This window comes from Hemiscyllium ocellatum, chromosome 15 (assembly GCF_020745735.1).
Source record: "Hemiscyllium ocellatum isolate sHemOce1 chromosome 15, sHemOce1.pat.X.cur, whole genome shotgun sequence".
Lineage (NCBI taxonomy): Eukaryota > Metazoa > Chordata > Chondrichthyes > Orectolobiformes > Hemiscylliidae > Hemiscyllium > Hemiscyllium ocellatum.
In genome coordinates, this window is record NC_083415.1 from 41767970 (window position 1) to 41783753 (window position 15784).

At 39.0% G+C, this 15784-nt stretch overlaps 1 protein-coding gene across 3 annotated transcripts in view; it reads right to left on the reverse strand.

Moving 5' to 3' along the window:
- The window catches only part of LOC132822762 (nucleolar protein 4-like), a 278882-nt gene that overhangs the window by 193317 nt on the left and 69781 nt on the right, over window positions 1-15784 (reverse strand). The gene's annotated exons all lie outside the window — the stretch shown is intronic.

A 15784-nucleotide genomic window follows, 5' to 3' on the forward strand; every position in this document is an offset into this window, starting at 1 on the left:
TGTAGTGCTGTATAACCTTCTATGTGCACTCCATAAGCATTAGCGTCCACATCTGTTGGCATTTGCATCTTTGTTTGATTTTAGCTACAGGATTTCACACCTAATTGGTCAGGGACCTCGAAGTGAAGGAACCATTGGGAAGTAGTGACCATAACACAATAAGCTTCAATCTGCAATTTGAGAGGTAGAGGGTACAATCGGAAGTGACAATATTTCTGTTGAATAAAGGGAACTATGGAGCTATGAGGGAGGAGCTGGCCAGAGTTCAAAGGTGCAATACCTTAGCAGGGATGACAGTGGAGGAACAATGGCGGATAGTTCTGTGTATAATGCAGAAGCTGCAGGATCAGTTCATTCCAAAAAGGAAGAAAGATCCTAGGAGGAGGCATGGGTGGCCATGGCTGACGAGGGAAGTTAAGAAACATATAAAGTTAAAAGAGAAAAAGTATAACATAGCAAAGGTAAGTGCGAAAACGGAGGACTGGGAAGCTTTTAAAGAACAACAGAGGATTACGAAGAAGGAAATACGCAGAGAAAAAATGAAGTACGAAGGTAAACTGGCCAATAATATAAAGGAGGATAGTAAAAGCTTTTTTAGGTATGTGAAAGGCAAAAAAAATGGTTAAGACTAAAATTGGGCCATTGAAGACAGAAACAGGGGAATATATTACGGGGAACAAAGAAATGGCAGAAGAATTGAATTGGTACTTCAGATCTGTGTTCACTGGGGAAGACACAAGCAATCTCCCTGAGGTAACAGTGGCTGAAGGACCTGAACTTAAGGGAATTTATATTTGCCAGGAATTGGTGTTGGAGAGACTGTTAGGTCTGAAGGTTGATAAGTCCCTGGGGCGTGATGGTCTAATCCCAGGGTACTGAAGGAGGTGGCTCGAGAAATCGTGGATGCGTTGGTGATTATTTTCCAGAGTTCGATAGATTCGGGATCAGTTCCTGCAGATTGGAGGGTGGCTAATGTTGTACCACTTTTTAAGAAAGGTGGGAGAGAGAAAGCAGGAAATTATAGACCAGTTAGTCTTACCTCAGTGGTGGGAAAGATGCTGGAGTCTATTATAAAGGATGAAATTACAACACATCTGGATAGAAGTATCAGGATTACTCAGAGTCAGCATGGATTTGTGAAGGAGAAATCATGCTTGACTAATCTTCTGGAATTTTTTGAGGATGTAACTCTGAAGATGGATGAGGGAGATCCAGTAGATGTAGTGTACCTGGACTTTCAGAAACCTTTTGATAAAGTCCCACATAGGAGGTTAGTGAGCAAAATTAGGGCGCATGGCATTGGGGGCAAAGTACTAACTTGGATTGAAAGTTGGTTAAGATCATAAGACCATAAGACATAGGAGTGGAAGTAAGGCCATTCAACCCATCGAGTCCACTCCAGCCTCCACTGCGCTCTGCAGCAATGAATTCCACAGGCCCACCACTCTCTGGCTGAAGAAATGTCCCCGCATTTCTGTTCTGAATTGACCCCCTCTAATTCTAAGGCTGTGTCCAAGGGTCCTAGTCTCCCTGCCTAACGGAAACAATTTCCTAGCGTCCACCCTTTCCAAGCCATGCATTATCTTGTAAGTTTCTATTAAGTCTCCCCTTAATCTTCTAAACTCCAATGAATACAAGCCCAGGATCCTCAGCCGTTCCTCGTATGTTAGACCAACCATTCCAGGGATCATCCATGTGAATCTCCGCTGGACATGTTCCAGTGCCTGTCCTTCCTGAGGTGTGGGGACCAAAACTGGACACAGTACTCCAAATGTGGCCTAATCAGAGCTTTATAAGGTCTCAGTAGCACAACGGTGCTTTTATATTCCAACCCTCTTGAGATAAATGACAACAGTGCATTCGCTTTCTTAATCACGGACTCAACCTGCATGTTTACCTTTAGAGAATCCTCGACTAGCACTCCCAGATCCCTTTGTACTTTGGCTTTACAAATTTTCTCACCGTTTAGAAAGTAGTCTATGCTTTTATTCTTTTTTCCAAAGTGCAAGACCTCGCACTTGCTCATGTTGAATTCCATCAGCCATTTCCTGGACCACTCTCCCAAACTGTCTAGCTCCTTCTGCAGCCTCCCCACTTCCTCAGTACTACCTGCCTGTCCACCTAACTTCGTATCATCACCAAACTTCACTAGAATTCCCCCAGTCCCTTCATCCAGATCATTAATATATAATGTGAACAGCTGCAGTCCCAATACTGAACCCTGCGGTATACCGCTTGTCACCGGCTTCCATTCCGAAAAAGAACTTTTTATCCCAACTTTCTGCCTTCTGTCAGACAGCCAATCCTCAATCCATACCAGTAGCTCACCTCGAACACCATGGCCCTCACCTTGCTTAGCAGCCTCCCATGTGGCACCTTATCAAAGGCCTTTTGGAAGTCTGGATAGACCACATGCACTGGGTTTCCCTGGTCTAACCTACTTGTCACCTCTTCAAAGAATTCCAACAGGTTTGTCAGACACGACCTCCCCTTACTAAATCCATGCTGACTTGTTCTAATCAGATTCTGCTCTTTCAAGAATTTAGAAACCTCATCCTTAATGATGGATTCTAGAATTTTACCAACTGATAGGAAACAAAGAGTAGTGATAAATGGCTCCATTTCGGAATGGCAGGCAGTGACCAGTGGGGTACCGCAGGGAACAGTACTGGGACTACAGCTTTTTACAATATATGTTAATGATATAGAAGATGGTATTAGTAATAACATTAGCAAATTTGCTGATGATACTAAGCTGGGTGGCAGGGTGAAATGTGATGAGGATGTTAGGAGATTACTGGGTGACCTGGACAAGTTAGATGAGTGGTCAGATGCATGGCAGATGCAGTTTAATGTGGATAAATGTATGGTTATCCATTTTGGTGGCAAGAACAGGAAGGTGGATTACTACATAAATGGAATCAATTTAGGTGAAGGGGCAGTACAGAGAGATCTGGGTGTTCTTGTACACCAGTCAATGAAGGTAAGCATGCAGGTTCAGCAGGTAGTGAAGAAGGCTAATAGCATGCTGGCCTTCATGACAAGAGGGATTGAGTATAGAAGCAAAGAGGTTCTTCTGCAGCTGTACAGGGCTCTGGTGAGACCACACCAGGGTACTGTGTGCAGTTCTGGTCTCCAAGTTTGAGGAAAGACATTCTGGCTATTGAGGGAGTGCAGCGTAGGTTCACGAGGTCAATTCCTGGAATGGCGGGATGACCTTACACTGAAAGACTGGAGCGACTGGGCTTGTATATCCGTGAGTTTAGAAGACTGAGAGGGGATCTGATTGAGACATATAAGATTATTAAAGGATTGCACACTCTGAAGGCAGGAAACATGTTTCCGCTGATGGGTGAGTGCCGAACTAGAGGACACAGCTTAAAAATATGGGGTAGACCAATTAGGACAGAGATGAGGAGAAACTTCTTCACCCAGACAGTGGTGGCTGTGTGGAATGCTCTGCCCCAGAGGGCAGTGGAGGCCCAGTCTCTGGATTCATTTAAGAAAGAGTTGGATAGAGCTCTCAAGGATTGTGGAATCAAGGGTTATGGAGATAAGGCAGGAACAGGATACTGACTAAGGATGATCAGCCATGATCATATTGAATGGTGATGTAGGCTCGAAGGGCAGAATGGCCTACTCCTGCACCTATTGTCTATTGTCTATGTGCCTTTTGGTTGGAACCTAGATTTAACTCAGCAGCAAATATTCAAAAATGTTATAAATAATAAATCATCAATAGAACAGAATCAGAGAAAGGGAAAGGTTCTTGATTTATACTACTATCTGGTAGTAAATATTGTCGTGGAAGATCAGGCAGATTCACTAAGATTTCCCCCACACCCATCCGACCTAAGCAGAGAAAAAGCCAAATAAATAACACTAATAGTAGTCCTTGACATGCAGTTAAAAAGCTCAAAAGGTTTGTACAGCTATCTATTGGGTAGCCCTTCCTGTCCTCAGACACAACACTTTTTTTAAGACTTCAGCAAAGTCAGTTTTAACAGCAGTTCTTATTCTTTCTCAGAGTCTTGTTAATTTTGGCTCGTACTCCTCTGATCCTGCATTGATGTAATGGGAACTGCAATGGGCCATTCAGTATCATCTTCCTTCCCACCTCTGATCACGAGACTTTTCTCCCCAGCAGTCAGCCCTTTTGGAATTGTGGTTCCAGCCAGAAGCCTGCACTGCATTGCTAACAAAATTAAACTGAAAAGTTGATCATGATCCTGGCAAAATTGGAGCAGCGGTCAGAAGTCCTACCCCAACAATAAAACATTCAGGCTAATGTCCAAAGGCTAGAATTTCAGGGGTATTCTTTTAGAAAACAAAATATTAATTTCTCAGATTTCAGAAATTTTAACATTCCAAAGTCAAAATGGTGGGTGAGCAGCTAAGTTCAGAAAATCTTAAGCCATTTGTGGATATAAAACAGTACCAGTTAGTAAGTTAGTTTGAACCCCTTGCATATCTTACAAGCTGCCTTATCATCTCCCTACAGGTTAGAATTGTCAGAATTGTCAACAATGCAGCTGCAAATTCTGCAAACGTTGTGTAAATGATTCTACAATTATATAAAACTGACTATTTTACGAGCACAGACAGGACGATCTACAACCATAACTAATGGTCGAAATTCTAATTGGTAAATTCATAAGTTTAACACTCTTAACTACTGTGTGTGCTATACTTATGCAGATGTTAAACCGAAAATTCAAATCTCTACCCACAATATAAACACACAAAATATGCATGTAGGTTAAAGAGAGGTCATACTGTAGTCAAATGGACACACCAATCACAGCAAATTCCACAGACCATTGAAGAACATAGTAGCTGCTAAATATTAAATCTACATCAATCATGCCTTTACTTTAAACGATCAATAGCATTGGTACCCTTCAGCTAATGTAGAATTTACATTATATAGTACAGTTAACAAAGAAAAAAATAACCCAAGTTGCTTCCTGGTGGCAGGCTGTGTGAGAAACATGTCTATAGATTCAGCTAATTTCCTTTGATGAACTTAGTAATGTCCTTCAAAAGAGGAAATGGAAACTTTCAACCACAAATTACTGAAGTGCTATATTATATCTCATGCAAAATTGGGTCCCTAAATCCTGTTACCTCTGCTTTTGTTGGCAACTGCTCTCCAAAGTACTTCCAAACATAACGCACAGTACTACCATTATCTTAGCAAAAGTGGAAGTGGAAAGCACCTTTCTTTGGCAGCAGTTGAAGTGCTGCAGCATTAGCTTTAGGAACACATACAAAAGGATGTTATTGTCCTCAATATTCATACTGTTTACTTTTATTAGACTACTGTAGAGAACGTACACAATATTAGTTAACAGTACACAATATTAGTTAACACATGCATTAAACAAGTCATTGATGCAAAATTCAGCTGTGTCACCACTTTGATCTGTTTTACCACTCAAATAACAACAGTGACATGTCAGAATATTCTAACCTCACCACATTGCAGGAATTTTCTAGCCACAGTAATCATTATGGCTCATATGTGGCTATTTGGTTCTCTGTACCAATGCTGTGTCTTGAATGTCTCATGAGCTATTCCACAACTTAATAACCATAGCACATGTAAAGTGATGCATGCCCTCTGTGGACACATGTTGCCTTAATTTGAAATGTGGCACGCTTATTTCAAAGACAAAGTGTGTGTTTTTTTTAATATATGCTGCGACTAGTGGAGTAATGGAACTAAAGAGAGATAATATACTCCTCAACGATACAAGAGCAAGAAGTTATACAACCTCAGTTATACAACAGCAGGTCAGGGTATGAAGTCTGCAGCAAGTAATGCATCTACTGACTCTCCAAAACCTTTTCCCTATCTACAAGTAACAGTGGTAATGCAATGAAATAGTCTTCACTTTCCTGGATGGGCGTAGCTTCAAAAAGCATACTAAAAGCTTAATATCATCCAAGACAAAATGTCCTTCAACTATATCTTCAAAACCTTTGACCTCTACCTAGAAAAGCTAGGGCATGGGGTGCTTGGGAATACCATGAGCTGCAATTCCCCTTCAACTATAAACAGAATGCACATCCCATGAAGGAATTACAAAGGAGTAATGCATTATCCTAGCCTAGAAATAAGTTCATTGCTGTTAGGTCAAAATGCTTGAACCCTGCCTCATGGCACTGCAATGGTTCCTACACCACATGAACTTCAGTAGCTCAAGAAAGCCCATCACTGCCATCTCCTCAGAGGCAATTTAGGCTGGGTAATATGAAAAATTGGCTCCAATTTCCATTCATTGCACCATTCGCTCTTTTTCTGCCACCACTCACGTACAGAAATCAACTACAGATTAATACAAGTAGCAGTCATTAATACTCAGTATTTTGATCCTAATCACAGTTTTGCATACAATTACAATGCTGGATAATAGATAAAATGGAAGACTGTTTCCACTTATGATGTTCCTATATTTAGATTAGATTAGATTCCCTTAGTGTGGAAACAGGCCCTTCGGTCCAACCAGTCCACACCGACCCTCTGAAGAATAATCCACCCAGACCCATTTCCCTCTGACTAATGCACCTAACACTATGGGCAATTCACCTGATCCGCACATCTTTGGACTGTGGGAGGAAACCGGAGCACGGGGAGGAAACCCACGCAGACACAGGGAGAATGTGCAAACTCCACACAGCTTCCACTGAGGCTGGAAGCAAACCTTTTCTGTGAAACATATAGAAGGAAATGTCCAGAACTTTTGATTAGTCCCAACTCTTAATAAAAGCATTAGACTGGTCTTGATGACTTCATCCAGCTACTGCCTTTTAATAAAATTCACAGACATGGATTGCTCTCCAGTAAGCACATTGTAGGAATTAAGCAGTCAGATCAAAACATTACAGAGAATGACGGTCACTTACTAAAACACAAAAAAGGAAGTGAATACTGATTATAAGAATGTGGTTTGCCACAAAGGAAAGACAAATTTAACATTTTTAAGCAGTTGGGTTTCCCTTTTACTGCTCCATGCTACAGGTGACTGTATTACAAGTAGTCAACTAAGAAAATTGCATTTATATAGTGCCTTTCACAACTTCTGAGTGTCCAAAATGTCCTGAATGCTTTATAATCAATGTAAATATTTTTTGAAAGCAAGTCACTCTCGTGGCTCAGCAATCATTGGAAATTCAGCAAGTACCCATAGTTGTATTATCAAATCTCAGCAAGAACTGTTTTCAAACTATGACCTGGAATTTTTAGGGAGGGACATAGTGGGGAGCATAGAGGAAAGGCTTTACATATTACTGATGCATATCTCAATATGCTCAAAAACAATTTAAATGTAAAATGTCACAGGTTTGACAGATTGAAATTCTGGTGCTAAATCAATGAATCTAAAAGAATGTGGATTGAATCTTATGTTTCTGGCAAATTGAGTTGAGTTTTGAAGCATTTCTTTGAAACTAGTTGAGATTTCTCACTGTATCTTACAAAACTCACCTCACCCTAACAACGTCCTGCAAATCCAATTTCACCTTCACCTACCACACTGTTTTCAGAACTTGCCCACTCACCACAAAATCTGCCAACAAACCAGCATCCTTTATGATCATGCAATTTTGAAAGGCTGCTGTGCACATAAGATGAGCTTTAGCAGTCTGGCATTGTTCCTCACCAGTAATGTAATGGCACTGCACCCACACTATTCACAGTTCGTGGCTAGCATGGCTGACACTCCTTCACAGAAACAACTCTATTCTCTCATTCTACTCATTGTTTAACCACCAGGCCACACAGTTTACCTGTCCTTAGCTATATCCCATCCATACATCCTCTCTAAGTCACTGCTGTTCTGTAACCATACAGCATTGAACACCTGCATTTTGTCATTGTCCAAAAGCATCACATTACATGCAGGCAAGAATTTGGACAATTCTAAACAAAAACTCTTATTTGCAGCCACCAAGAGCAAATACAAACAAATGGTCAGTGGCTTTAGGTTGCCTCTAAAATGTAAATCAAATGCTGACCAAAAACCTTGTCCAACAGCAAAATTACATCCTCTGATGGTCTGCTGCATCCAGGTCTCATTTCCTGGAACCGGGTATCAATCAGGTCCTGTTTGACTTGTAACACCTGATGTAGCTGAGCTTGGTCATGGACAAGGAAAGCTTCCTGCTCCACAATGCCCTCAGCTCCTCCTCCTCCTCAGAAGAAGAAGACTGCTCCTGTTTCCCCAGTTACACAGCATTGGGCACATTGCCTAACTGAAAGCTCCAATTTTGCACAGCACAGCAGATCAGGATGATGTAGCACATTCTGTCCACCTTTACAGTATTTTTTACAGCAATTCTGGACTCAGGCTCCATATTTTTCCACTTTTTTCTTAAATTTATTTCACTCAGTTTTCAAATTCCTGAAATACTTCAATTGATTGTTTGAACTTCCTAGATTAATAGCATAGCATTAATTGGTCATGATATTCTTTATCTGAAGTTCAGAGTCTCTGCACAATGTTACTTGCAATCTAATCTCCAATGTTTCTGACATTTTGAGCATGTCTTGCAATTTCCTTCATTATCTCCTGTAACTAACATGTTGCTATTTCATAGCAACAGGCAACACAATGAAGTGGCAGAACTAGCATCCAGTTTGTCCTTGTGGGGTAGGACTATTTCAAATGATTAGATGTGTGTTGCATAAATGCCAATTAAATTGATTGCCTTGAATTCAATTGATTCTGAGCAACTGAACTCAATGTAGTTCAGTTCCAGCAGCAGGAAATAAACTTACAGGATCAATTTGAAGACTGTGAATGGGAGTTAAAAGTTTACAAAGTTGGGTTTATTTGATGACAATGTTTGGAGATACCAATAAAGATAGTGCAGTATGTAATGTTCGCATTGCCTCTTGAAGTCAAGTGCCTCCTAATTAGCTGTAGTTTATAAAACAAAATCTGATTAAGAGGGTGGCTTTTATACATGGGAAGCATCAACAAAACATTTATTGGGAGCAGGCAATGAGAAATTGAAGGGTCTGCAACTTATTGAAGTTTCTTCAAAAATATTACACACAACAGTGACAATTAATTTTTAAACATTTTATCTATCTACACTCACAGTTGTGCACCAAATTGTTACTAATGCACTGGTAACTTTGTGAATTTAGTTTCTAACTGTAATTTCCCTCCCACAGGAACATTTTCTTGCCTGGGATGTACTGAAATCTGTCCAAACTGTCCTGAAATAAAACTCATTGCCTTTTGCTAGTTATTTTTGGGAAATTAGAGATGACTGTAATGATACTGTCCTATCTGAAAACCATGGTATTTTTAAAATACAAAAATTAAGTTAGATGATTGTCCCAAATCATGTGCTGAATATTTCAATGGTCCAGATTTCTGGTTTGAGTATCTGCAGCTATGACCAGAGATACACATTAGGACCCTACAGATGTCTTGATGTACAGATTCGCTGGGAAGTGCATAGAAACTCTAAACGTCTGAACAGAGGGACTCTCTGAAATTGTCTCCAATTTGACACCTCGACTTCCCAACTGGTGCACAATTACCCTTCAACGTCACGTCCCAACAACCTGATTAGACACCACCACACAACTCCAGCAACCTTCCAACTCCCTTCCCTGACCGCCTGACTCAAATCATCAACCTGACCGAAATCCCATCCATCCCCAATTCTTCCCTCAAGCTGACCCAAATAGCTTCTGATGTGAAGCTGCTACTGACTTAACTTGGCTACCCATCTCAACCATCTGCTAACCATCAGCCTATCCAGCAACCACCTTGCCACATATTAGCAGCAACGTTGCTGACTTACCACATACCATCCCACACAACTGCCACCATATCAATTCACTATTATACCAAGCTGAAGCCATGCATACCTACCCTCAGAACTGTAAAAAGAAAGCATGTTTTCTGTGCAGTTACTCTGTGTTCTTCCCTCTAAAGCTTCTTGCACCCAAGTAGTTTTGCAGGATCCATCAACTGAAGGTTGGCCAGAAAAAATTGGCAGGTGGAGTTTTTTTTGTCTGGATGGTTAATCTCTGCAAGCCCTGGTAGAAGGCAATTAAATCTTTGCTGCGGTATCATGCGCAGAGAAAAGTGTGTGTAAAATCAGAAGTCAATTTCACATATTTTGATGAATGTTAAGTATTAGGTTAAAAATCATAAAAACTGGGTTATAGTCCAACAGGTCTATTTGGACGCATTAGCTTTTAGAGTGCCACTCCTTCATTAGGTGGCTGTAGAGTATAAGATCTTATTATCCACATCTTATACTCCACAACACCCTGATGAAGGTGCAGTACTCCAAAAGCTAGTGCTTCCAAATAATCCTGTTGGACTATAACCCAGTGTTATGTGATTTTTAACTTTGTACACCCCAGTCCAACTCCGGCACTTTCAAATCATGTTAATTATTAAGTAATTTAAATCCTTTATAAATCCTTGAAAACTGAATTCTGCAGCATATTACATAAAGGGTTGACAAACACAGAGCATCACTGCTAGGACAAGGTTTTTTATTTATTCCAAAACTGAAATCTTGTTGATTTTAACTTGTATATGTTTTCAGAACAGATGAATGGCTATATGCAAGCACAAAGACACTGACACACCTCAATACTGCAGGAGAAAATAACAGACATCTGCCAACTGTTTGCTAACTACTGGTTTTAATGCATAGGAATTGCAGACACTATGCTCATAGTTTCCAGAACATACGCAGATGATTTACTTTCAGCACTGTAAACTCTGAATATTATTATGAAGTCTTTAAAACATTAAAAGTGACCATCTTATTATTACAATATAACAATTTACTTTTAACACACTGAAAGGGTTGAAAACTTTCAAGACTCTGTACTGATTTTTGCTTTTTCTGACTTTTGACCTTTTGAAGGTTCAACGCACTGTGACTCATAAAACAGCCATATGTTGGTACTATCGTCGGTATGTTAAAGGCTGGGCATCATTCCAGAGTCATTGCCTCATTGCGTTAGATCATGCTGTTAAGATCTTCGTGAGGCTTTGTTCTTTGACCTCAGAGGCACAACCATTCAGTTTGAGTGTACTCAGGATGTTACATTTCCCATCTTGCTTGGCCAAAATATTATCAGCAGTCCTTATCATTCTACTTATACACGAACAGCAATCCTTTGCTGAGCTGACTTTCGAGGATGGAAGGTAGAAGTCTACATGTGATGATAAAATCAATGGAAATTGGATGCAGTACTTGTTCATTGCGCCTCAAACAAAGAAGTAAGCAGCTGGCTGCCTTACAATTAAAACAACAGACCAATATTTCAGTGTCTTCTTACTGTTAAATTTGTCCATACAGAACCTGCAAATCTGTTCTCGAAGTACACGTTCAATGATTGTAGCTAAAATATACGTCCTGGTTACACAAACATTACTAACTCTAAAATGGGAAATATTAAATAGCCAAAGATCTCTGCTTTTAAATTAGATGTCTCAATTCCTGTAGAATAGTATTTACGAGGTTGCTATTCCATATAACTGATCAGTGCCTCACCGATATAGCATCCAGGGGAGTTTAATATGAAGTATTTGCCAATATTACTAGCCAAGCAGGCTAACATCAAAGTGCATGTGTTCAAGACAAATATATGATGATCCTAGTGAACATAATGCTGGGGAGAAAAAGGTCTAAAAGAAAACATTTTTTCAAAGAATCACTACATTATGGAGTTAAGATCCAAATAGTTAAAGCCTAATACTATTTTCAATGTTTGTGATCCAATATTTAAATTTTGTATTAGATTCCCTACAGTGTGGAAACAGGCCATTTGGCCCAACAAGCCACCACCCTCCAAAGAGTAAACCACCCAGATCCATTTCCCTCTGACTAACGTACCTAATATTATGGACAACTTAGCATGGTCCATTCACCTGACCGTCAGATCTTTGGATTGTGGGAGGAAACTTGAGCATCCAGAGGAAACCCACACAGACACAGGGAAAATGTGCAAATTCCACACAGACCATCACCCGAGGCTGGAATCAAACCTAGGTCCCTGGTGCTGTGAGGCAGCAATGCTAACCATTGAACCACCGTGCCACCCCAACTTCATTTGACATACTTTTTATCATTTTAAAAGTACCGTTTGTTCATAAAAATAAACAAACGAATACCTTGGAAATTCACAGAAAGAGGACTGTGATACAAATACGTTAAGCAATCCTTAGCCCATACACTTATTAGATAATATTGGTAATGAAGTTTTAATACAATAATTTTTCAAATTATCAATCCCATGAGATGTTAGTGTGTTATTAAATTAATTGAAATGTTCTTTGAAAAAGAAACAAGATTGTACCACAGATCACAATTTTGTTTAAAAACTACAGTAAAATGCAATTCTGCTTCAGATAAATTGGCAATTCACACTGTAAGTCTGCTTTCAAATAAAACAGAAATGGTGTTTTGGGACAGCACAGTGGTTCAATGTGCTGAACAGCACAATGGTTCTGTGCACACTGCTGCCTCACAGCACAAGGGACCTGGGTTCGATTGCAGCCTCGGGTGACCAAAAGGATATGGATGCTTTGGAGAGGATGCAGAGGAGGTTCACCAGAATTCTGTCTGGTATGGAGGGCACTTTCTATGAAGAGAGGTTGAATAGATAAGGATTATTTTCATTAGAGAAACGGAGGTTGAGGGGGGACCTGATTGAGGTCTACAAAATCATGAGAGGTATAGACAGGGTAGATATCAAGAAGCCTTTTCCCAATTACTAGCAGTCACAAATTCAAGTGAGAGGGGAAAGTTTAAGGGAGATATATGTGGAGAGTTCTTTATGAAGAGGGTGGTAGGTGCCTGGAACGCGTTGCCAGCAGAGGTGGTACAGGAAGGCACGGTAGCTTTGTTTAAGATGTATCTAAACATATACATGAATGGGCAGGGAGCGAAGGGATGCAGATCATTAGAAAATAGGCAACAAGTTTAGAAAGAGGATCTGGATTGGCACGGGCTTGAAGGGCTGAACGGCCTGTTCCTGTGCTGTATTTTTCTTTGTTCTCTTGACTGTCTTTGTGGAGTTTGCACATTCTTCCTACGTCTGCATGAGTTTCCTCCAGGTGCTCCGGTTTCCTCCGACAATCCAAAGATGTGCAGGTTAGATAAATTGGCCACACTAAATTGCCCCATAGGGTTCAGGGTTGTGTAGGTTAGGTGAGTTAGTCAGGGGAAATGTAGAGTAATAAGGATAGCGGAATGGGTCTGGGTGGGTTACCCTTCGGAGGGTTGGTGTGGACTTGTTGGGCCAAATGGCCTGTTTTCACATTGTAGGGATTCTGTGAAATAAAACAATTATTGTGTAAAATTATAGTGGAAAGATCCTGCAGCTACCTGTTGTGATTGAGTTATGTAGTGGAGATTTCACACTTCAAGTCCTATGGAATGTGTTTATAAAGGGAGTAAATTTATGCTAAATATAATATGCTATCAACAGTCAAGATTTGGATTAGCAATAATAAAATTAAGATGTATCTATCTTCATGATAATGAGGATAACAAAAGCAGATTTTCTTCTATACAGCTTAAGTTTCTTGAACTTTTACATTCTGGGTTTCAATATATGTAATCAGAATTAGCAATATTTCCATACTAGTCAGCTCCATTTAGTTATTGTCTGTCTCTTTATGTGACCATTTTGAGGTCTTACTTTAACGGGCTTGCAATTTAACTGTAAAAATTGAAACAATTTCCATTGCTGTAGAATAGAAAGAAAAGCTAAATCATTGTTGTATTAAATACTTTCTCAAAACCTTGTCATAACATTTGCATGTGTACCTTACTAATCAAAAACAGCCGGTCGGGCACAACTATTGGACATCTATTCACCACCATAACAAGGGTGCACATTTTTATCCTTGTTTCATTCACACAAATTTAAGCATACATATGGCTATTTCATCTCTGAACTCTTCACCTTACTTCAGAAAGAAGAAAAAAAACAAATCTAAGTCAATTCATTTGATGCCAAACATTTCTTGCCCTGTGAGTCAGATGAAGTCCACAGGCAGTTGTACAACTGAACAGTAGCAAACCTTAATCCAGGAAAATACAAACTACATTTCATATTTTAGTAAATCCTTTGATGCCTTTTCTACATGAAAAATCCTGTCTCAAGAATTCCAGTTCTCTCTGTTGCCAATAGGAAAGATTCAGTTTGACACATAAATTCTCCTCCACAATCACTCCCCAGATAGTATTTGTGAAGAATGTATAAGCCATTGAAATATTACACTCACAACCTTGATACGAACAAATAGACTTTTGTGTTACTTGGCAGCTTACTACATTTCTTGTTTTAATTTATACAGCAGTGCACAAGTTCCCTATATTCAGAAGAATAATGGCAACAAAATCTATCTTTACAGAAATTGTCTTATTCAATTTAGTCCTCGAACAATGCTCCCACAATAGTTTCCAGTTTGTGAAATTTATTTAAAGGTCTAATGTCAAGGTTAAGATTTTCTGTCATTAATCCAGAAGTACAGGACATCGAAACATTAATTTAGTGCTTTATGTGCATCTTGCTGACATTATTTAATGATATTTTTTAAAGAAATTTCCAACAAAACTGCAATATGCGGCAGTCCATTTCATCATCTTTAATTTTTCTCCTGACTTTAATTTAGTAATTAGGCTTATAATTCTAATTATGTGGGTTATGTTTCATTTATAACTTAATACATTACAGCTGCTTCCAGCACTTACCATTTTTATTTTAAACTGCCAAGCATATTTCCCAATCTTTTAGTACATTTATCCTAAATGATAATTGACTGAGAATAGAGGAAGAACATATTCAAAGAAAACATATTTTTAGTCTTTGCCTAGTATACTACAAAAGTAACAGCTGGATTTATTTTATGAATATTGTATGGGCCCTATGGGTTTTATTATTATTAGTCTGGTAATTGCTTTTGACGGTTAAGTCAAATAGTCTGGGTAATATACAACATTCTAAAATAATATCACTCTAGGCAATATGAAAAATAAATACTGATTTTAACTACAAAAATAATGTTCACAATAAATTTAACACAATTTGCTGTTAATAATAAAAATATGCCAATTAAAATAAATTACAAAACACGGTACAATGAATTCAAGAAAGCACATTTTTAACAGTTGGGACCTTTTGGCTTACTTTTGAAGTATTTTGCAATAGTTCACTGAATACACATGAAGAAAATTAACAAAAATATCCAAAGTGACTTCAGTGTCCAAAACCTGTAAGCATCAGAAGTGATGAAGCTGAAATGATGAAGCATCGTTAGTTTTGATAACTTATCTACCTCATGTGCTGTATCCAAAATAATTATTGTAATTGAAAAGCTCTTTTCCAAACTGTATTTAAGATGAAAGCTCTGCTGGCTTTAGCAGCAGAATTCAGAAAAAGCTATGACAAAGCAATAGAAAGGAGCATCTGATAATGGCACATCCAGATTAAATATATGCTTTAACTGAATAGGAAAAGAAAAAAAAATGGAAAAATGTAAGAAAGACAGACATTCTTCAATATTTCCAACTTTTTTTCCTGTTCCTATTCAGTTAAAGCATATATTTAAACTGGATGTACCATTACCAGATGCTCCTTGTCTGCCTGCCTTCTCCTAAAATTGCAATACACTCGTAATGATTGAGAGAAACAATATTTCATGTTGAAATGAACCAAAGCAAAATCCTCCATCTCTTCTTTTGAAGTTGCATGAAAATTTCAAGATTGGTTCCAACAACATAC